We start from the raw sequence: 24,312 nt of genomic DNA, 5'->3' as shown, positions 1-24,312 counted from the left end.
TACAATACAATTTAAAATAAAATGGCCCTTCATATCGCACTAATATCAGTGTTTTAAATAACAAAGGGGATTTTTTTTTTAAATAAAGGAAAGGATTAGCATTTAGTTTCAATCAGTATAAGCAATGCTGTACCAGTTGGTGTCTCAAAGATTCAGGATTTTATTAATATTCCAGAGATGCATTTGTGTTGCCTCTGGGTACACTGAAAAGCCACTTAAACTGCACTTAAAGCAGCACTACAGGATCAAATTGATGTGCATCAACCATTTACAATAAAACTTGATTATTATAAAGGCATACATATTTGCATAATTACATGTTTGATTTTTTGATAATGCAGCATACACTACAAAATGTTGCTTCATGTAGAAAGGCATCGTCAAAAAGCACCATCTGCTGTAGTGTTTAATGCACTGCAATGTTTGAAAAATTCTGAAGGTAGATTTGTGTGAATCAAAGGGGAGAGCAAAAGAGTTTTGGTAGAACAAGAGGCTCAGGGCTGGAGGATGGGACACTGCACAGTTTGGACTTTTTGTTAGGCTGTCGTCTGTTTCTCTCTGGCTATTTTAAATATAATTGTCAGTGGAGAAAGGTAAAAGACAACAGAGTAGCTCATGCTATGGTCCTCAGAATGTAGGAGCCAGAACTTGAGACCATTTGGCATAAACAATTTTGATGTTTTTATTCAAAGCAAAAATTTCAGTGTCTAATATATGTAATAAAGTAATTACATTTGGAAGGAAAGCATACAGCACTGACAGTGTATTCAGACACTTACTACTTTGACAAGAGTGAATCCTTTTAAAGGAATCTCTACTAGACATCAGAATAGTTTAAAAGGCAGAACTTGAAAGCAAAACTATTTCCATATTTGCTCAATTCAAAAGGACAAACAAACTGTTCCTCAGTAATAGCTGACTGTGAATTGTAACAAAAGCACAACACCTTTAGGTCCAGGAAGCCCAATGCTAAGATCGCAGAAGTAAAAGCATACGTTGGAGTAAGAGAAACAGTTGGCACTCCAAGATTCAGCACATTTAGTCCAAAGTTCTCATATCCTAAAAACATGCATCCCTTTGATTATCACTACCTGTCTATAATTTTAATATCTGAGGCTGTCTTCCTCGAGATGGATTTTGAGAAAGACATTAATCAAACATAGCTGTAGTTGTTTTTAATATTCTGTCATCTCAATGAGTATGTACATATGCATCCAGAACGCACTAAGAACAGGTAAGTTGCAGCCTTTTCCTAGACTGTTGCTACCTCTGAGCTATGCTGTGAATATTTTTGGATGCTGTGCTGAGTGGTAAAGTGCACCACAAAGCCAAGACAGAGAAGATCTGGCAGAGAAGTCAATAGGCATGAATTAGCCCATTGCTTCCCAGTAGGAGCTCATTCCTCCACAAATTGGCCTTTGGTAAGCAGTGTGAGTCATTGCTCAGGGACTGGATTACAAACTGAAACCAGCTGCCAGAACCTGGGCAACTGATTTCCTTTCTCCATGCTTTCCATTTTCCTTCCTCCTGACTTTTTCACATCACATCAGTTGAAAATATAACACACTTTCGGACAAGGAGTTTTTCATAATACAAGGTTTCAGCACGTTGGGCATTAAGCACAGTTTTATCTCTATGGGTACCTCTAGGTATACCAGGATACAAACGACAGTTGGATTATATGCCATATATGGGACAAATACCAAGTCTTTGTGTTGTTAAACAAAGCATCTCTAACAACACAATCTGACTATAAAGTCCAGCAGTCAAGAATAGCATCTGGCTCTGCCCAGTGACACAAAAGAGCTTCAGAAACAGGCAAAACTGGGCCCAGAAACCTGAAGGAAGACCATGTTGGAGTATGTGTGAATGCAAATATATCAAACCTTCTGTGTTCAAACCACATCTTGTATGTAAATTCATTGAAACCAAAGTGATGACCACAGAGCTTCAAGCCCTGAAGCTGCATTACTGGCCTGTTAGCTTACATGGCATCTGGACTAAAATAAATTTACCTTTCTACCAAGAAAATAACCACTGCTGTATAGTTATGAGATATGTTTTGTTTCACCTTGTAAAGCAGGATCTGCTTGACTCCTCTGTTGTACACAAGATTTTTAAACATCTAGGTCCCTTACCCTGGCTTATCAAGTACAATTATAGCTTGGCATTCAGAGATGCTGAACACCCACCCTCTCATTGACCTAGTGCTATGAAATCCAGTCCCTCTGAAAAATCAAAATCTTGTGTATCATGCAAAGAGTATAAAGCATTTTTTAAATAACTAATATCGTTGTGTGCACATAGTTCACGAAAACACAAATATTTATCCTTCGGTATTTTCCCACACCCATCATTTACTGAGTTGAACCACACTGCAATACAATGCCATGCTGTTCTCTCTGCCTGCACGTGAAACAGAATCTGTGTGGTTTTCTGCTCCTCAGGTACCCATACTGAAAAGATAACAAAGTATTTATAGCATAATATTGAAAATAGCCCCAAACTATAACAGAGCATCAAAAACATTTGCATTTCTCTCCCAGTAAAGGCTCTAAGCACATTTGGTCACAGCACCGAAAGGGGAAACAAAACCAGGCAGGCAAACTGAAATCTCTAGAAACAATGAGGTTCCCTTTTGTGCCTTAATATTCTGCACTTGGTGAGCTTTCCTAACAAAGTCTGCACTAATCGTTGCTGGAATCAGCACAGCAGTGACTGCCAAGCACAGTCTTTTTCTCCCCCCTCCCTGCACTAGGCAGACAGGGTTTTTCATTACATATATCATTTTCAACTTGCTGCAGTGATTCCACAAAGACAGGAGGATTTAGAAAGCTAATGAATGGGGGTGGGGAGCGGGCTAGGATTGGAGCCTCTGTGCTAATGTCTAAGGCTACATACCCTGAGTGGCTTCACACACGGGGCATTGCCACTGATTTTATTTTCATTGCATGGCACCGACAGACTTTGACAGCCAAATCATTCATCTCAAGTTAATAAATCAAAGTAAAGAGTGGGGGTGGGGGCATCTGTTTGAACATTTAGTGCTACAGGATTTAAGGCAAGGCTCACTGGGCATTGCCTTGCCCAGATTGTTATCGTGCTGCAATGACAGCAAAATTGTTTATCTTTTAGTTGCTAATTAAGGACAGAACTGAGGTAGAATATGTTTGGTCTGAATATACTATATCGTCAAGGGACTTTTTGCTACATCATAATGAGATGCCATAGATGCTGTAACTCAGTACTGTCTACAAGTCTCTTGTAATTTTATTATTTGGAAAAAATTTCATCTTGCCAGTTAATTGACATAAAGTTGATAGTTTATAAATAAGGTTAACCTGAAAGAGAAACTCACACACACACAAAACAAAAAGATCACATCCCTTCCCAAGGTCTCTACAGCCACAAAATGCTCCATTTCACTGATATCAATACTGCTACTACAATACAGCACTTTTGTACATCTAACCCCCTTTTTGCAGACATGTCATCAATATTGCCTGCCACTTGGGAGAACAGGCTATACTGATTACAAAATACCAGTTCTATAAATCTGTTAATTTTAATGATAAAACAGGATATTTTAGGTTTTCTCGTCCCTGAAGAACCAAGAACAATTGTAGATTGATTGTCAACCAATTAAGGACCAAAAAGCTTCAAGTTGTGAATATCATTTCTTTTCTTAGAGAAAAAAGAAAAAAAAAAAAAAAGAATTACCTTAAGAATTACCTTGGTCTTACTTCTTGATATAATAACTTAGGATGTGGGTGAAGATGATAGTTCAGATCTGAGCAATGAATTAGGACTTCAAATTCCTCGATCCATAGTCTTTGCCAGATCTTAGTCAGCTGATTCTTTCATGACCCTCATCATCAGCACGTCAGGCAGAGGGGGAAGCAAGCACTACATCAGTGAATAACAGCATACAGGCAAGCACAAGTGGCTGCAGTCCTTGGGTGTTCTCTGTAATACCTCAGCACAAGTTAGTAACTGCTAGTTATAGGGAGTGGCTGCGCTTCAGTCCTAATTGCACCAATTCTCCCCCTCTAATAAATGCAAAAACTGGGGCAACTGAGGCACTCCCAGGTCTGGTAGAGACTTTGAGGTGTTCTCCAGATCAGGTGTAGCAATCTGCTCCCACTGTGGCAGATGGACACTGTCCCAAGAGCTGAACGGAAACTACATGAGTTAGTTGGTGACTTTTACTTCATATTTAAGGATAGACTATTCCCTCCAATTGTATCCTGCTGCCAGTGCTCAGTTAATAGGCTCCTGCAGTGAATAACATCATGTGCTCTGTCAATTATTAATAACAAGACAAGCGTTTTCACATCAGAATGCCACCTTGTAATGTGATGAGCCTGTATCATATTAGTGCATCAAAGCGCAGACTGGGAACATTAGTAGTTTACTAAGTGAACTTTGAACAGAATTTATTCCCCAAACAGTCTGCTGAGTACTAATATTCACAAATTTTGTAAATAGCAAATGTCTCTTCATTGGCAATATTTTAGAATATGTTTTATATTTTAGGTGGTTGATTTACTGCTACATTGCATTTATTCTAACACATCATTGATCCCCTGTCTCATACATCAGATTTAGTTACTTCTTTATTGTATAATTTCTAGGTGACAGTGGCTATCCAGGACAGAAACAGCTGATGGATCTAATTTGATTTTGCCCTTATACCAGCAGAAGTTCACTTACTAGTTCACTTACTCAGAATTCATTGATCATTCGAAGGTCTTCTGGGATTGTGAAATCTCATTCTCGGTGTCTTTTCCAATTGTCAAAGCACAGACTCAATACTGCATCTGACATCCTCGCAGCCTGCCTCATTCTGCATAACACAGCAGTCAACCATGGGGTTATAGTCAATGATGGGGCTCTCATAAAGGATGACAAGGCTAACTCCTACTGACTTCAGACATGGGAAAAAGGTAGATCTTTCTGAAAGGTGGGTTTACGGATGATAAGCGAGGGGCAGCTCACTGACAGCCATATCGTTAAATAAGGGGAAGGAAGAACCGGGAAAGGAAGATGGGAGACAAAAACAGCAATAGCAAAGGAAGAAGAAATCACAGAAGTAGTTTTACATGAAGATCCATGAGCCTAAAAATCAAAGAAATTGTACTATTTAGCATAGCAAGATGATTGAATTCCTTTATCTCTGTCTTACTGTTCTTAGCTAAAACACAAGATAACGTCCCGTGCACAACCCATTCAGTTCAACAGCGAGACAGCAAGCCTCACAGAGGATACTGTCAGAACAATAATCACTTTTAAAGTGGTTGTAAAGATCTTCTAGTCACTAAGCACACACAAAGAGGCAAGAGGAGGTTAATGAAACTTCAAGAACTGTTTGTGCTCAGTAAGGTTACTTCATCTTGAGTTTTTGAGTGCAGATAAGGTGGAAAAGAGAGACATTGGGAAGGTGGATGACATTTAAAAGAAGCAGTATTAAAGTTCTCCATTACAGGAATAAAGATCACTTTTTTTTTTTTTTTTGGTCAACAGCAAATACATTCATTGTCATCTGGAGAAACAAGTGATAGTTCCTATAATACACGAGAATTCTAAACCATGAGCTGATACAATTTTTCAAACATGCATTGGTATTAGGGTCAACAGTTTTGGAACAAATGCATTCATTACCAGATACGAGTGAGTTTCTATCACAGAAACAAACATTAGAATCTGCACAGACCTGCTTTAATCACAAACTGTTTTCTGAAAGCATTCAACAGCCTAATTTCAAACTGTTCAAGCACCTGAGCTTTCATTTCTACTCTCTGAACATTATTAAAGAGCCTAAACACAGTCAACTGTTTTGGGTAACTTTTCTCTGATACGCATTGTCCATCTTCTCTTTTTTAGCTCATCCTTAGGAAGTCATGAAATATTTCTCAATTTATGTATTTGAAACCCACCCACAGTCATCAGCTGCCACATCATCTTTTCTTAATCTTGTTTATGTTCAAATAGGAGCTAATGCACCATCAAGAGACTCAGTCAATAGTTCCAAAATGGCAAAAATATGAGGGAAAAACAATGAGGAATTACACAACTGGTATTGTTGGTACACAACATGGTATTTAAAATCCCTGTTGGCTTGCAGACCATGATACTCCTATTCACAACTGTTGCTTTATTTCAAATGGAATTTTATTTAAGCAAAATAAAGCATAGCTTCTGAATAAGAGCTGAAGCTTTGGAACAGAAGATGAATGATCCCATACTTAACATCACCACTCTGAGCTATAATCATTCACTGTTTTGCTACAAACATCCTGTGCAGCCTTAGTCAACTTGCTTAGGGTTTTCTGTGGCTTAATCCCACATCTTTGAGATAAGTATGACTTAGCTGCCCTATCTCACAGGCACACAGTGAGGATAAATATATTAAAGAAGAATTAATATATCACAATATAGTGATAGGAGTTCAATACCCTGAGTATGGAGTCATTTATCTTTTTGTCTCCCAGATCAAGCACAGTTTCTACGTGTGTGCAACAGTAAAAGCCTAATCTATTAATACATACAGAAAGCAAACAGCATCTCCAGCCATACATTTTTATATATGAAACCATGAACAAAAACAAACCTGTAAGTGTAGAGTGGAAACACGGGAGTAGAAAAGAACAGAATTTGTTCCTTTATTACAATGGGCTTAAAACATGGGTAATAGCTACAAACTAGACACAACTAAGTAAATCCATTAATTCCAACACAGTAAAATAGAAAACACAACAAACCCTAACAAATGTATATCAAAATCATAGATAAATATATATACGTATTGAGACATATTTTTAAAAATCCCTCTTAAAGTTATCTTGTATAAGGAATACACTAAAATTTACTAGCATATGTATTACATATTGTTCCCAGAACGAAACCTCCAAACTTCTTGCTGAGCCCATCCTTCCCATAAAATAGCTTTACTAGAGTCTAGCAACGTTAGGAAAAAAGTCAAGGTAATGTCTATACCTCCGATTAAAAAGTCAATCATATGTTGCTTAGTGATTATTGTGTAATGTACTATAAAAAAATGAATTTTCACCAAATATTCAAAATTATAGATTTATTCAGACTCCCAGAGAAAAATCAAACTTGTAAATTGTGCAGATTATATATCCAATAAAATATTTATTGTTGCACAACGTGTATTGTTAACTGTGTTGACTACTTTTCACCAAGGTGCCAGAGAAATGAAAAATTAACCAGTGTGGAATATAAAACAGTTTTTTTCAAGTCCTAGAGCTAGTTCATGAGCATACAAAACAGACTGTATTCAGAGCTGTAATATAGAAATTTTTCAGTGAGGACGACACTGGAGCTGAATACCTGACAGCAGAACAAAACAGAGAACAGCATTAAAGCTGTGTAGCTGAGGTGCTGCATGCAAATGCAGGAAGACCTGAATTAGTAATGCTGAAGGTCTAGCTAAAGTAGACAGTGGCTATGTCAATGAATGTTTTAATGACATCTTACTAGTTTAAGGACTAACAATTGCATATATGCAGCCTAATGGAATCCTGCAAGTTCAGCTGATATACAATCTAAAATCTCTTTGCGTTTATAAAACAAGTCAATATTTGAATATGCTTCTCTGCAATTTCATAAACTGACCTATGAAAACCACACGATTTGAGGTATACGTTCATGTTTCCAGAGTTAACCAGAGACGAACAACACCCCGTTGTCCCTATAATTTATTCTTTTTCAAAATTTACATGAATATTCATTTAAACTGTGGCTATAGGGCATCGAGCATCGGTCATGCTATAAAAGGGAAAAGTTGACTGTAAAAAAATATATATATATATAATAACCCTTGGATTGCAGCTCAAACTACTGGTTACTTAGCACCTTAATGCTGGGGCTTCGAATGTACCTCTTTGTTTGCATATCTCTCATTATCTTCGTTTTGAGAAGACCTTCAAAATTTCCTCACGCAGGAGAACGATAACCAGCAGGTTGGTGGCAGCAAGCACTGGTGGAGCTATGGGTGTCACTCTGGCTGTGTGCTGGTCCACGCAGAAGGACAGACATCTGACCTGCCCTCCCCATTCTCAAAGTCATGGCTAAAAGAAGTAAAATAAATAAAGAAATAAACGTATCAATAACCTGGAGTGATGGAGTTCGTCCCTGCCCTTGCTCCTTCTATCTTAGCTTTTTCACAACTATGCACAGGCTGAGTGTATGTTGGCTTAACAAAACACTGAAAAAGCAGCATCTGAGCTCAACCTGCCTCTTTTGCGGTGTCCCAGCTAGAGCCATGCTCCTGGCTCTCTTCTTCTAGGGACGTGGGTCACTCCAGCTGGTGTGTCCACCCTTCCTCCACAGGAAAAAGCACAGCAACCTGGGCTGCTGAGGGAGCCAAGGAGGGTTTGCCTCCTAACCCACAGCCCCCCTTGCAGTTCAGTGGTGCTGAAGACAGGATGAGGAGCTACCTCACGAGGCTGTAGGTTTCTTGTTAAAGCAGGAATTTAACAGATAGCTATCGTCATCCTCTAGCTCTAACTGGTTGCACTTATAGCTTCGCCAGGGGTGATCCATGATGCTGACTGCTGTGTGCAGTAGGGGATCTCCAGCTGCTCAGATAGCATCCCCAGCTGGCCCCAGAAAGAGAGTCAGCACTTTGGGGAGGGTCTTTCCTTCCCTTGCAGAACCCAGGCAGTGCAGCCAGTCTGGCCAGAGGGAAAGCAGCTCCTCTGAAACAACTCATCCACTAGCCAGGAGACACCTCGGTCCTGCAGCACCTACTGTGAGCAAAGATGCTGGCGGAGCTGAGGTCAGGGAGCAGGGACGTCCACCCAGCAGCTGCGCAGCGAGGGACGGGAGAGATGCTGGCTCCAAAATGCCCCCAGCAGCTGAGCTGCAGCCCCAGCCCTCACACACCAGGAGTAGCAAAAGGACCAAATTAAAAGCTTGCAGGTAGACAAAGTTTGAGCTAGGGGCAAAGCCAAATCATAACTTGGATAAACTATAGACAAAACAATTGCTGTTTTATTTTAATTTAGTTCTGATGGCAAGCACCAGGCTTGCTACAGTGCTGCTCTCTAACCTGCAGCCCAGGTAAAGCCCCAGTGGTCTCCAAGGCACACCTAGCTCTAACTCCATATGAGAGACTCATTTCTGCACCACTGCAATGCCAAAGGATGTGGCGGTATTAACCAACACATTCAGATTAAACATTCTCTTCGGATCATGCAGTTGCCGTATTTTCAAATGCTCATTCTGTCAGCATTTTATACCTGCACATTTTCAAAATCTTTTTTGATTTACACTGAAGCAGCTGGATTATACCATCAACCAGCATGAACTTGATGCAAAACACTAGTATTGTCTGCTTGTTCCTGTTGTGTGCAGAAAGAGACTGAGAGCACACATGTACTTGAATGAGCAAAAACCCTATTTCGTCATTTTTCTGCTTAGACAGACTAAAGCTTGGAGTCCCACTGTGTACCTATAGGAGTGCAGGTCCAGATCCAAGACTGGATGTTTGAAACTAGGTTACTACATCAATGCTTGATATGCCTTAAAAAAATTGCCATTTTCTTAAGAAACTGAAGCTCTTGGACAGCTTTTCTGAGGCCAGTCAAAAATGCTGTGTATTCAGTGTTTTTGTATGCATCTAATTTTAGGATCCCTTTCTTAGAAATCTTGGACTAGAACCAAACCCATCTTGATATTTAAATGCACTGAGGAGCAGAAGCAAAAGCAAACAGCCCTGGACTGCTGCACAAACGGGCAGGCTGCAACCCAGCACAGGCAGCAATTCCAACCTGCTGACCTACTGGTGAGGAAGGAACTTCATTGCTCAGGGTAGATGGGCACGGCACAGGAAATATGCAACTCTTTATACACAAAGAAAAACGATTACAAATATTACAAATATTATATAGAATAAAGATTTACAGTGTTTCAAGTCACGCATCTCCATGGAACAAAGGTTTTATAAAAAATTAATGAAAATTGTATATATATATATATATTTTTTTTTTTCCTGAGACTGCAGGCTCCCCTAGATACTTCAAGGGATTATTAGTCAGCCATAGACCAAAAGCTGCTAGATGCTGCCAGAGACCTGGCTGCTTGCCGGGGAGCTTCAGGCCTTTCCAAGAGGGCAAGGTAGGGCAGCTGGAGCCTAGAGAGTATAGAGCTCCCCAGAGAGACTTTTTGTCGTCATTGGTTTCATGTGAATGTCTTCTTCATAAGACTCCATTTGAGACTCACTTAAGTTTTCCACCAAGAGATTTTATTACAGGGAAATTAGTGCGATTTTTCTTTCTTTTGACTGTGTCCCTGACTTAAAAAGTCTTGCAAATATCTGGTGTTCATTTAACCATCGCTAGCCCTGTGTTAACAAACACAACACTCTTCAATTTGTCTTTAAAAAATTAACTCAGACCACCAGCTAGAAGAGCTTTCATTCCCTTCCTCCATAAATTCTTTCATTTGCCCCACGAATTTCCCAAAGGAAAGGAAACTAACAGCTGAATTGTTTTTTTCACCTACCTCTAAATTCCTTCTAGCCTGGATTTTAGAATCTGAAGTTCAAACTTCACTCATCTCCATATGAAAGTACAGTGAGGTTGAACTTTTATAAAACAGATGCCCATTGACAAGAAGCAATTTGCCATCAAGAAATGTATTTATGAAGACATTTCCTTCCTCACCTCTAGCACAGTCCCCTTCCCAGTCTCATACAATACCTACACATGTGGCACCTGCTCTTCTCAGATGTGTGCTACTGCTGCAGCCACGTGAGCTGAACTGGTATCAGTAAGAAATGCTACAGGCACAGTATATGATTTTACCTGTGTATATTTTTCAGTCTGTCATGAAGTGCAAACAAAAAAAATTTGCTCAAAATAATCAAAACAATGTTTGGAGTCAAATTCTTGTGCTTACATAGGGCTGCTTGTTCAAAGCTATGGGAACTCTTGCATGGGAAGAGCACGGACTTCAGTGTCGGATGATATAATGCACCAAAAAAGTTCACTTCTGCGACTGTTTATTTCCCAGAGAGTGCTAGCAGAGGTGGCTAAGGCCTCTGGAAATAAGAAGCATATTATTTTAAAGGGGGAGGGGGATTATGTTCTCTAATCTGGAATTGAGTAACTGCTGAAGAGGCCAGCCCCAGTTGCAGGCAGCTCCTGAGGTCCCAGGCTGTGCTGGGCAGAGGGGCAGCCACCGCCTCTGCTCCCCACTGCCCACGAAGCAGTCCAGCTCTCACGACTGCTGGGATGCTGGTGATGCGCAGCCAGCATCATGGAGATGTGAACCGCAGAACTGCATCCCCAGCTTATCAGCCCCTCTGACCATGCTCTGCTATGATTTGTAATGAGATTCAGACCTCCTTATAAGAGGGGGAGAACTACTAGAAGAAACAGTAACTTCACTACTTGACCTATTGGCCATGCTTCTTTTGATGCAGCCCAGTGTATGGTTGGCTTTCTGGGCTGCAAGCACACATTGCTGGCTCATGTTGAGTTAACCAACCATTAACCAACACCTCCAAGTTCTTCTCCGCAGGGCTGTCCTTAATGCATTCTCTGCCCAGCCTCTATTTGTGCTTGGGATTGCCCCAACCCAGGTGCAGAACCTTACACTTGGCCTGGTTGAACACTTGAAGTCCTTCATTCATTTCATTTCATACAAAGACAACAGCCATCAAGACAGATTTTACATGGTGAATTGAAACATCTTTGCTATGTTTCAGGCCCTGTTGGAATAGAGAAGTGTTTCCACAATCATCTGTTTTAATGTAATTTCAGACTTGAAGCACTCAAGGCTGTAAAAACAACAGCTTTTTTTAAAAAAGGATGGTTAATAACCAGTCTACATAGAAGAGATTATTTTTCTCTTCTTTTTCCCCAGAAATGGATGAAGAGATGGAGATACAGACATATATATAAATACAAATATATATATTTATTTATTGAAGAGAAGAGCTCCTTTAAGCGTAGTGATCCATTTACACATCAAGAGTCTAACACACATCCTACTTCAACTCAGGATGGGACAGAATGAAAATAAAGGATGAACAATTTACCAGAATTGAATGAGGCCTTAATAAGAGGTAGACGATTCCCACTTTTTATGAAAGATACGGTGCTTCCTTTCTCATACCACTGACTCAGAATAGGTGACCTCAGGTTGTGGTTAAACACAAAGAAAAAAATGGCATATTGTTGACAGATGCACCTATGGTTTAAACACAAAATACTGGATCTGGTTCAAGCAGATGATGCTAATCTACAGAATTACCATAAGGAGGTATTTTCCTTTGATTTAAGGACACACTGTTGTTGCTTGCTAAATTTTCCATGAAATGGGCAGGCACATATACAGCAGCACACAAACACCATCTGAAATGAGCAGTTCCACCCCCCTTTCTTATGGCCACCTCCACACCAGCCGGCACAAGTCCCCACTCCCCATGACACATCCTTGAATGTTCCCTTCCTGAGGGCACCTGTCACAACCCAGGCACACTGTGAAGGCAGAGGCTCCACGCATGGCCCTAGGACAGCTTCTCAGCCAGCCCAGGCACATGTATATGGAACCTAAACTACAATGTTCAGACTGTACAACCCAGTATGTCCAGCAGCTTGTTAATATTCTAATAATAATTTACAGTATATGAATAAAAAGCACGTGTTACCAGTCCTCTGTGCACATCCTGATTACGCATGTGCATACTCTATTACAAAATGAAAAGGAACAAGCATTAACTTTAAATTCTAACACCAAGTTCTGACTTCACCAAGTACAGTTTAATGCCACAGTGCTGAGACACGAGACAGATGGGATAGATAGATCTGAAGTGCTACAAATAAAATCTAAAACTGAACTTTTAAATATTCATTCTGAACTATAAAGAGAGCTGTGGCTTTTGTGCACTACAGATGGCTTGGAAATTCAGTGCAAACAAAGGACCAATTTTTGAATACTCATAGCTGCTCTACCATAATAGCTGGAGGCCCAAAACTCCAGGGGTTTGAGATGATTCAACTCAATCCTCTTACCTGCCAAATTTCATCAAAGCAACATTGCTTTTACCATCTTATAGGGATGAAAGAAGTATGAATAGTGTCGTGGTTTTTTTTTTTTTTAATGAAATGTGGACTGCTTAAGCTTGGAACAAAAAATTACAATATGAATGGAAAGTGCAAGGTAAAGGGAAAAATGTCTTTTTTATCATAGACACTAAAGCACAGTATAAGATGAAATCTGTACTTTTTATAGATTGAAAGATTAAACAGATATATTTGGTAGATTTAGATAAATGAAGGAAATAAAACAAACAAAAAAAAAAACATAATAAAAATCCCTGCCAGTCATAATCAATGAGAAACTGCTGATTGCCAAGTACAGCCTTAGGTTTAAATCTAGGAGAGAGACATATGTTTCTTTGTAAGGTAGCAGGGCATGACCTCATCAATCAGAGATTATCCTCTGCATAATAGTTTATAGAAAGAAACCACTAATGCCAACTTCTCATCTGCCTTCCAGACAACAGCAAGCTGATACAAATACAGCTGGAAAGGGAATAAAGTCATATAACACAGTTGCTAATGCCACACACTGCAGCATTTACACAGCAGTGCAAGGAATGCAGCCTCTGTGGTGAAAACCATACAAACATTTCCATTTTAATCTGTTTTCTGTTGCTATTAGCCACTTCCTGAAGCCTTTGACTTTAGAGAGGATGCTCACTCTTCTTTTGTATGTATTTGAGTTTCTACAAGAATCAAACAGAAAAGCAAGATACAGAAGTGGAGAGACAGAGTGCCTGCAGGGGAGCAGGGACGGCCCCAGGGGCACAAAGGACCCCTGAACTGCAAATGCTCTTCCAAGTGTACAAGCTATGGAGACAAACATGCAGTGCTGAATCACAGCTAGCAGTCAGGCTTATGGATATTCATGAAGCACCACTGCCAACTGCAATGAGATAATGCAAAAGAATCAAAGGAGAAGGCATGAGGTACTTGATGGAATATCTAAGAGTTGTGTAATGACAGCAGGTGCCAAGAGACGGTCATAGACTGATATCAAGTGATGGGTGAGTGGTAGAATAGGCTGACAACAATCAGATTACACTATCAGTGAAATCAAGGGATTTAGTAGTGGAAGGACGCACCCACAGAGGTTGCCTAGCTGGCATGAGATGCTAGGGAGAGGGTGGTTTGGATGGATGGCAGCAGCTATTGCCTTGATTGTCAAGATTAGAGAAAAAGATGTGAAAAATCAAGATAAGATAATAGGAGTTGAGGCAAGCATTTTAATTGCTCCCAGCCAAGACATAAGTGGCAGCTTATAGCAGGGAGCCAGTCTACCAATCTTGGGAATAGCACAAGGTCGGAGGTCTGAACTGAAGAACAGACCTGCAACCTTGCAGAAGGGAAGCAGGGTCCCAGCACTGTCTGCAGACAGAGAGAAAGGAAGACATAGCAAGGCTTGAGGAGGCAAGCAGAAAGACCAGGGCCTCGCTTTCAGCTGCGTCAGGCTGACAGATCCATCCGAGGATGAACAGGGACTTCAGCCTGCACAGGTGGCAGCTTGAAACACTGGCTTCATCTCTGTTTGCAGCAAAGGCAAAGAGGGGGAGACAATCAGAGGGGAAAGGGCAGGATCCTGTAGAAAGAGGTTTTCCAGTGACCTCACTGTCCTTTTGAGAGTAACGGCTTTCCAGGACAGCATGTCCCAACAGGATACTTAAATGCCTTCAGCACAGTACAATATTTGAAGATAAAACCATACAACTTCTCATGAAATCTGCCTCCAATAAAAACATCTTTATTGCCCTGGGCTAATGTGTAAGTTAGCGAGAGATTATGGTTCATCTTCTATAGCCATTTTATGTAATATGAAAAAAAATCCATAGGGACCTTGTCTGTTAGTCCTCTAAAACATAAAATATAGTCTTAAGCTACACTTCCATCATGGTAATAGGCTATCAGCTATTTTCCTAAACCCTCAGACTCATCTCTGTCAGTCTAGAAAGACTGAGAAAACCTGACTTAATCACCTCCTTGTGACTCACTGCACCGTACCCCTTCCTTTTGAACACATATAAATCCTAATTATTTTTTAATCCTTCACTAGTACACCAGCAAAACGATGGCTACACTCGCAGCATACAAATGTGGACGTGTACAGGAACCAAAGCTGGGGCTTCGGGGGCTCTCCTGCCTGGGGAGTTGCATGTCGCCAGTGGGACTCAGCACAGGGGACCTCTGCCTCTCCAGCAGTAGTTCTCTTGTAACTTCTGCTCATCTTCTGGAGGGGCAGAAAGCATTAAAGCAAGGTTACAGCCTTGTTATTCAAGAGTATTGCGGCCAGTGATATAAATGGCTTAAACCTAGCCCTTATCTGAGTTTGGTTGTCTGTATAAACAACTCACCAAAATCCTTAGTAACCCTAAAATCCTGAGATGATTTCAGTGATCACAAATACCTTTTGTGTGTGTGTGTTTGGCTCAGACTACAGCTTAAGTTCTGTCCTCCTCTGTTGCAAAGACTTGAAACCTAACTATTTATAATCAACAAAATGTTCAGTGAGAACCAGGGCAAGGAGGCGTTATTTTTGTTGGTCTGTTGCCTTCTCTAAAATCTGTAATATGACAATTCATGCATTCAAATCACAAGCAGCAGCAGGAATTTCACCAGTTTGCTGTCTAACGCACTTAAACCGCCCCACATGTACTAACAAAACTGACACAGCCTGTAAAGGCCTGGCCCCAGACAGCTCCTGCAGGCCTGTGGAGACGTGCGTTGGAACCAAGGGCACCACATAGACAGGTGCTGCCCTGTATTTCCCTGTCTTTCATCAGGAAATGGAGGTGAAACAGAAATCACACGTTGCTATGGCCTCGAAGGTGCTGCCTGTCCCTGGCTCCCCCACCAGTAGCCCTGGCTGGTGAGGACATAGAGGAGCTCAGTTGCAGGTTGGTGCTGGCCGCAGCTTTGACATACAAATCTAGGAGCCAGGCTGCAGCCCCTCCACAAGAATAAGCCCCTCCTGGTCATGACAGAGTTTCCCCCAGTTTGTATAATGACAGTTCAGGAAAATGAAATTTCAGGTAATCTGGAATCTGCTGCCCAAGCCTTCACAGCTTCAGAGAAGTCTGCCTTCCTTACGGCTGCACCATCACATGCCAGCCCTGAGGGACACCAGCAACTGAATTTGTACCTCATGACATAGCAGCAAACTCCACTGCTACCTTCCACATGTAATCCTAGAGGGATTGTGGACTGAGGTGACAAGGGTTCAGCAGCTGACCCAACATGGCCTACAACCACACTTCCTTTTTTCCCAAGCTATCTTGTGACTTCTACCAAAGAAGCTTTTCTTGATAAACCAGAAACTATCGCATACTGTCACAAGCGATAGATATACATGCACACAGACAGCAGGTTCATATCACATACCTGGAACACCCTGGATTCCCAATCACAGAATATCTGGAGTCACAAAGGATCCATAAGGATCATCAAGTCCAACTCATACCTCCACGCCGGGCAGCCTAAGTGTTAAACCATATATCTTAGAGCACTGTCTACACGCTCCTTGAAAGGATGGGTCCAGTTCCTAAAGCTGTCCTCACAAGGACGGCAAAACAGGACTTGTGCTCATCATAAGCCTTGTGGCCCTCTCAAACACAAATCACATTTTAAATGTTAGCTTCTATATTATTATCCCCCAACACTTTCAGACAACAGCTTGAACCACAAGCATCTCACAGCTCTTCCTCCCCAGCTCTGTTCCACATGCAGTTTCCTTTTCTGTCATGAAAATGAACAAGCCAGAGGCAGCTTGTGCTGCCTACTTTAATGTCCCAATTCCCTGGCCTATGAAAGACTATCTGCATCACAGTGTATTTCTGTCCAAGCCCTAGCAGTTAACTCTCCCCCAGGAACTGCACATTATTGGGGAAAGAAGCACTGCAAAAGCAGACAACTCACTGCAGTCATTCACACACTGGATCACTGATTCTGGGAGACCAACATGATAAACATGGCCCTCGCTGCTTCCTATGTTATCACACGAACCTTATAAAAGCACTCTTATAAAATGTACTTTAATCGGAAGAACTTTTTAATTTGCAATTTTAAATGTGAGCGTGTTATAACTTGTAGCTGAACATTTCTATAAAGATAATTACATATGGCAAGACAGAAAAACTTTTTAAAACATTTTCTCTTGAATGTATGCCTGAATTCATTTACAACTGTTGCTGCTTTAAACACTTCAGGCAGAATAAGTGGATGGCACTAAACAGCTTAGCTGCAATTATTATGGAATGTCTGAGGTATAATTTCCCCTGCGGTTTTGTTAGGCGTACAAAATTCATAATTCTGATTTGTGGCAGGTACTTATTACCCATCGCAGGTGGAGATATGCAAATATTATTCTAGTAGGGGTGAACAGCCTTTATTTCAGTATTCAGCTATTAACGAGATTTGTGAGTCTGGTACTCTGGGGCCATTTAATTAATTAGATGGTACAGATAAAATATAAATTGTATTGTAGGCTACACAATTCCAGTTCTAGAAGATATAAAATATGGCTAAATGAACTTAGTATGGACTGATTTGTTGTTTCGTGTATGGCACAGGGTACAGGCAAATCCTGCTTGTTATTTTTGTCCAATAATAATCCTGGACAGAATCTTTCTATTGTCAAGTATTGCAGGAAAGAGATGTTATTTATTTGTCATTACTACTAAGAATATCTATCAGTTAACCTTTTTATAAAAAGTGCTGGCATGCATAAAACAAAGAAAAACAGGCATGTTCTTTTATGCAAATCCAATATATGCATGTTTCAGAGTAAGCACACATTTTGAAGACGTGCAGATTTGGTAGTATATTATTGTCTCAAGGACTGACACTTGTATGTTAAATAAATCATTTCCATGGGGTAGATAAGCCATATTTGCAAAGGGAAAACGGAGAGAGAATCTACAGCATCATTTTAGCATCTAGATCTTAAAATAATTCTATCAATTGGTTAATTCATGAAATTCCTTTTCCTACGTATGATCTCTTGACAACTCGAGAAGATTTTGGAAAACCATGAACGCAGGAATTGGCGGGAAAGGGAGGGGAAGAAAACAAAACAACAAAATAAGCACCTTTATTCCTCAAAGTGATAGCTATAGTGGTCACAATAAAAGAATCAACATTTACGAGGAGTTACAGCAAACTACATGTTGAGAAATTCACCCTGCCCTCATATGGAGGAAATAAAATGCAAGATGCATGAGACTGGAAATTGTTAGCAAACTGTCAGCATTTAAAGGCAGGCATTGACCATTATATTAGATCTAAATCGTGGGTAAAAAACTACACTACACAATTACCGTACTCTAAACATTGAATGAAAACCAGTTACTTTTACTGAAGTAGGAGTATAATCAGCAGTCAGCTTTATTGGTTTATTGAACATATTTTGGGGTCCATTCCAGCTGTCTTTATTAGCTCTAATGCAAATGATTTTTACACTGCTATTTTGCCAAGCCCTGGTAGCTGTAGTACTGCAAACACACCCCACTGCTTTCTGTCTGCTGGGGATTTACTGACAAATATGATAAAGAGTACATAAAATGAATAACAGTATAAAACTAGTGCCATACTGGAAAATGAAAACTAACTGAGAGAAATTACATTGTAAGCATTAAGAGCTATTGTAGGGTTTTGTACAATATAACTCAAAAACACACAAGTTCAAAATTAAATATCTATCAGGAATCACTCTGGTCATTTCTCCGTAGAGGGGGGACAGGGAGCTGCATTGCAGCCAGCACACCATGTGCTATTTTGGTGGGGCACAGCCCCACCTCTGCTGCTTACCTGCATCCCTGGGGATGTACCCAGTGTACAAAAGCATCACCGGCCTCACTTCTCACCCAGCCTCTGCAAAGATCCGCATGGTTGGCAAGAAGAGGAAGAGACTGGTAGAGATGGAATCAGGCTGGTACAGACCAAACAGGAGAACAGCAGGTGCCCAAATGTTGTCTAAAAGACAAAAGGATGGAATTTCATTCAAAGAAAATGCTTTTGACTTTGGAAGCATCCTGCACGGGAGAGGTGCAAACCTGGTCTCTTTGAACACGGCAAGATGTGACCGAGGAATCTGGCTGCATAAATAATTTTAACTATAATTTTAACTGTAAGACAGAAAGTAGAAACAAGTCAAAGTGAGGAGGAATTGACTGGGACCTGAGGAAAAGGGCCAGTCATACTTTGTGGGTGAAAAGAATTGATCACATAAGAAATTCTTTGTGGCTTAATTTTCAGTGAGAAATGCCAATTGTGTTTTCAGTGAGATTCCCTGAAGCTGAGGAGACTGCAAAACCATGAGATGTATGGAGAAATGAGCTGCGGCTAACTGACTCTGACAAAGGGATTTCCCGGGCAGGAGAGCCGTGGGTGTTTTGGTCACAGCGACAGACCTGCGACTTTGTGGCTTGTCTGAATTGCCAGCTGCATTTTGCGCACTGAGAAACACAGAAATCTTGGTGCCAGTGTAAGGGACATGTCCTCATGTTGCACTTGTGTCAATCCAGGAGCACTGCAATATTCAACTCAAAAGCAAACCCTGCAAGCAGGCAACAGAGGTTGAGTGAGTAGCTTGCATGGACAAACAGAATAGATGTTCAGTGAAAAAACTAGAAAAAAAAAATCTCCAAGGAGAAAAATGTATTTGGTTGGACACCAAATAAGATAAATGGCAGCATTATGTATGGAAGAGCTGTAACAGAACCATAAGAAATACCTAAAATGTTCAGACGCAGCGAGCCCAAGTTACCTGTAGGCTTTTGACGAACTACCAAAGAGCGTCAAAATAGCTCCAACCTCATCTCTCGCAGCTGTGCAGATTAGCAGGATGTGGCCTGCATCTGCTCCACATAACAGCAAAATGCTTGTAGGGGGGTGGAAAAGAAGTACAGATTTCCAAAGAATAAATACACCAGAATAATATTCTGCATTTAAATGCCTTAAATTGGATAAATAGTACCCCATGGGTAGAACCTATAAAAGGCCATTCCTAAGGAAGATGAAATCTAGAAAGCAGTTTTAATTAAATCTTTCCAAGGACTTCATAAAAATCGATACCCAGCAGCAGTGTTCCATGTAGTACCACGATGACAGCCCTGAGCTACACAGTCCAAAATGGAGGAGGTATGCAAGCACATAGCATTTTTTTTCCCAGGTATGCACACAAACACATCATTAGTTCAAAATCAATGCACAAATGAGAGATGTGATCAGAGCATTACATCTATTCACAGTAACACAGAGAGAACCGCGATGAACCTAAGGCAGTTCCTGAGAGGCGGAGGAGAGCAGTGCTGTGGCGGGCAATTGATTCCTCTGAACACAGAGGAAACCGCTGCCTGCTGGTAGGTGATTATTACCAGCATTTTTTCAGAATAATGTAAGTAAGCAACATTTTAGGTAGCACTGTAATACCCACCAGGCATAGTATTTGCAAAGAGATAACAGAGCAAAATGCATATCTGAGGAACCTCTGCAGCGCACAGCTGGCGCTCCCTCTGCCACGTGCACGCCAGGCAAGCCTGGAACTGCATGCGGAGAGGTGGGCAGATACCCACCTACGTGAGAGTCAGGGTTTTCCTGACCAAATGCTGTCCTTGAGACACCACTGCTGCAATGCATGCCTGGAACCAGGCTCTGCTCATCCCCTTAAGTGACAGGCAAAAGATTAAATTGGTGAAAAAATCCCTTCCCTTGCCTCAAGCAGGATAAGGGAGGAATGGAAGGGGAAATTGTAATATGATAAGAACATCAGCACGCTGAAAATTGACAGAAGAAATTCCTTTGTGACCATGGTACTCTGGTACACCGAACCAAGAAAAAGCCAGGCCCAGTAAACTAACCACAAAACAGGCAGGCTGCTGGCTGGGAAGTGTTGCAGTCCCTTGAGACCACGTCCCAGCGGCAAGCAGCACAGCAGGAGGGGGCCAGGACCCGCCGGGTGCTGAGCACGGCAGAGACCCTCAGTGCCACAGCCGCTGCGTGCTGCTGTGCCAGGGCGCCCAGGATGAGCAGCTGTACTTACTGCACGTTCAGCTGAAAGCATACCCTGACAGCCCACGAGCACAGCATTTTTGCACCCCTGGTCAAGTTTTTTACAAGTCCTGATCATCGTGCAGAGGGACCTGGATAAGGGCTGACTGTCTTTTTGGAGAGCACTAGAAATCACCCTAAAGCTCTGTGCTGTAAGTATAGGTGATGAGCTGAACCAAGAGCAGTGGACTTGACATTACCCTGGTGAAAAACCCAATCAAATAAGCAGCCTAAAGCAAACCAGCACCCAACCCCATCGAACCACCACTTCGTCAGCGATTCCCCCTCTTCCCTCCCTCCTGCTAAAGCAACAATGCTTGTTCAATACATAGTGCTTTACAGGCTGCATGCTCCCCAGCCACCAATGTCTGGCAGAGCTGCAAACAGGACTTTGGCAAGATAAGATCAATTACACACACTATGCAAGCATTCAAAAATTAATGCAACTAATCTGCTGGTTTCATCTGACAGGAGGTAAATTAATGATCTTTGCAATATGAAAGCACCAAATAGAAAAAACTCAGAACCGCACACTTTCAAATGCACCCTCATCTCCCTTTGTCAAACTTAAAGCTCAGTCGTATCCAAGGGGCTGCAGGGAGATTTGAGAAACACATGTTCTCCCTCTACAATTTAATCATGGCGCAAGCAAAAGGCTGATTCTCCAACAAGCCGATGGTTGTGTCGAACATGAAACAGCATCACCCAAACCCCTGGCACAGGCCAGTGCTCATGGGAATACATGCAGGGAGACTGACAGTGTAGGCTATCGAAGCCTTTCCTTAATCTTTAACAAGCAACTGAGGTTGTACAGCCCTAAACCAAATCTTTTTGTGCACCTGAAAGACTGGTACAGTTACCAACACATCACCGGTGTTACTCACCCAAGGGGCAAGCTTGCTTTATAAAACCAAACATTGCTTTCCCCAGTCCTGCCCCCCTACTCCCCCCTTTCTCCTGGCAGCTCTCTATACTGCTACATAAACACAAGCTCCTATAAAGTTGCTACAGGAGCTGATGCTCCGTGAGATAAAAGCCAGGCTGCCCAAGGATCACTTCCCTAAAATGGGCACCTTCCCATGTGCCTGCCTGCTCCCCCTCATACACAGCAATGAAGCACACCAGGACTTCATCCTTAGTGTTTAAAACGGGATATATAAGAGAGAACAGAAAACAAACCCACCGATATATGACGTTTTTTTCTAACTTCTTCATGGTCTTCTTTGTGAGGGAAAAGGAGAGCAACTCCTCTAGGACAGGGCGTTGTTCCATGACATAGAGCATTACATCAGGTTACAGAAATTGACGTGAGAGTCAGAACCTGCTGATATTAGCTAAAAGTCTGATTTTAACTTTTTTATCATTATTATGTCTCTCCCCCTCTATGCACCATGCACACCACCACTAATTTGTTGTATGAATGAAATGGCTTGAATGCTCTTAGCTCAGAAAAGAATTTCTCTGAAGATGCTGAAACTAACAAGTTGAAACAAAATGAAAGGATTATACTTCACTTTCTACTGATTTTGCTCATCTTTTTTTAAGCCTTCAGATTCCAGGTTATACCTAACCTTTTTGCTTCACGCAGCACTGTCTTTACAGTACAGATCAGCAGAAGCCACTCAGCCTCCACCAGGCACATCATGCCCTTCACAAAGTCCATCACCACAGGAGGAAAGTTCTCCAAACCCTGTGTAAAACCACAGCATTTCAAACCCGAGCTGTGTATTTAATACACTATACTTAACTGCACCTCCCAGAAATGATTCTGCTATTCACTGGAAAGGGGTCAGCTTTCCTTCTTATCCTGTAAGGAGAGCCATGACCCACATACTCAGCCTCCAAGCAGAACTTGAGCACAGGGTGATGGAGAACCTCAGCGTGTAGCTGTGACATGATCTCTTTTTCCAAATGCACTCAAGAGTGAATTTTGCATTTTATCAAAACATTGCAGAACGCAGCACAGTTTCAGGAGAAAAACATGCTTTTGAGAACTTTTCTTAATATTTGTTCCCCAACATTTTCTTTATTTGCCTCAGGCCATTTTCTTGTCTCCAGCTCAGATGGTGAATAATTCCTTTGTCTTTTGCACTGTTCATATCTTGAAGGTACTATTGATTAGGAACAGGCCCTTTAGGTCTTCCCACATTCTATACATCTCTTGGTATCACTTTCATCAAGTTATTATTTCTGTTGTTTTCTGTAGAAACTGTTTTCTCCTCCTGCCCTTCCACCTTCTTTCCAAAAGCTGGGAACAAGGGAGAAGGAACTGTTAATGCTCCTCTGCTTACACTGGTATTTCTGCTAGCACTGAACCTGAATATTGGCAGTAGTTCATACTGAACTGCTACTCCAGGCTTGCTTATTCTGCCTTCAACAGCCTCACGGTAAACTGCAATGACTGTTCTAAAAGAACAATTCTGCTCAAAAGTTCCTTAGTAATGTCATACTAGTAAAGTTCCTCTTAAAAACAAAAGATAACAAAACCCTCTTTGTTCTAAGAGAATTCATAATAACACTCATTATTATTCTGCCAGCTCATCCCTTAGCAACAGCCTTGCTGCAGCCCCACTGGAAAGACTAATACATTTTATTTATATTTATATTTTACATATACAATTCTGGGAGGAATACTAAAGACTAACAATTATTTATTCTTCTCGTTTTGCAACATACAGAGTTCTTCCCATTTAAGCTTTAAATAAAGTATTCGTTCTTCTTTAATCTTGACTACTATCTTTCTTGGTCATACCCCTGTTCTCAGTATAATCAAAATCCTTCCCACCTCAATCCCCCCTTTACCCTCTGCCTCCTGCTCCCACAGAGCATTCACTTCTGTGAATGAAAGAGATGGAGGCAGATGAAAGATAGGGTTGTTTTCTTCTGTTTTTCTTATTATTTTATCAAAAGCTTATCATTTTCTCCAAGAATTGAAGTGGCATATGGTATTGTCAAAGGCTAAGAGTAGTTTATCACATTTTCACCTCAGCACATTACAATTCACTTGCATGCAGTCTACTTTTAGCGTATTTTAAGTAATATATTCTATTCCCCAAACCATGTTTGGATTGACATCAGCATCTCCAACAGACAAGTCTACCTCAGTGCCCATGCTCTGCGCTGTGTGCAACTCTATCAGTAACACCCTGTGCTGCACATCCCATCGCAACGGGAATGCGCTTCACTTCCAGCCTCA

General features: G+C 41.2%; 1 protein-coding gene across 1 annotated transcript in view; it reads right to left on the bottom strand.

Annotated features, from left to right (window-relative positions):
* Positions 1–24,312, bottom strand: part of LOC310903030 (uncharacterized protein) — a 277,218-nt gene that overhangs the window by 85,739 nt on the left and 167,167 nt on the right. The window contains exon 1 of the mRNA XM_083845549.1: positions 3,733–4,275. The gene's annotated coding sequence lies outside the window, so the exon portion shown is untranslated. Of the gene's footprint in view, positions 1–3,732 lie in introns of the transcript that reaches the window.

The sequence above is a fragment of the Anser anser genome, assembly GCF_964211835.1.
Source record: "Anser anser genome assembly, chromosome: 8".
Lineage (NCBI taxonomy): Eukaryota > Metazoa > Chordata > Aves > Anseriformes > Anatidae > Anser > Anser anser.
This window is presented reverse-complemented; position numbering and strand designations above follow the sequence as displayed.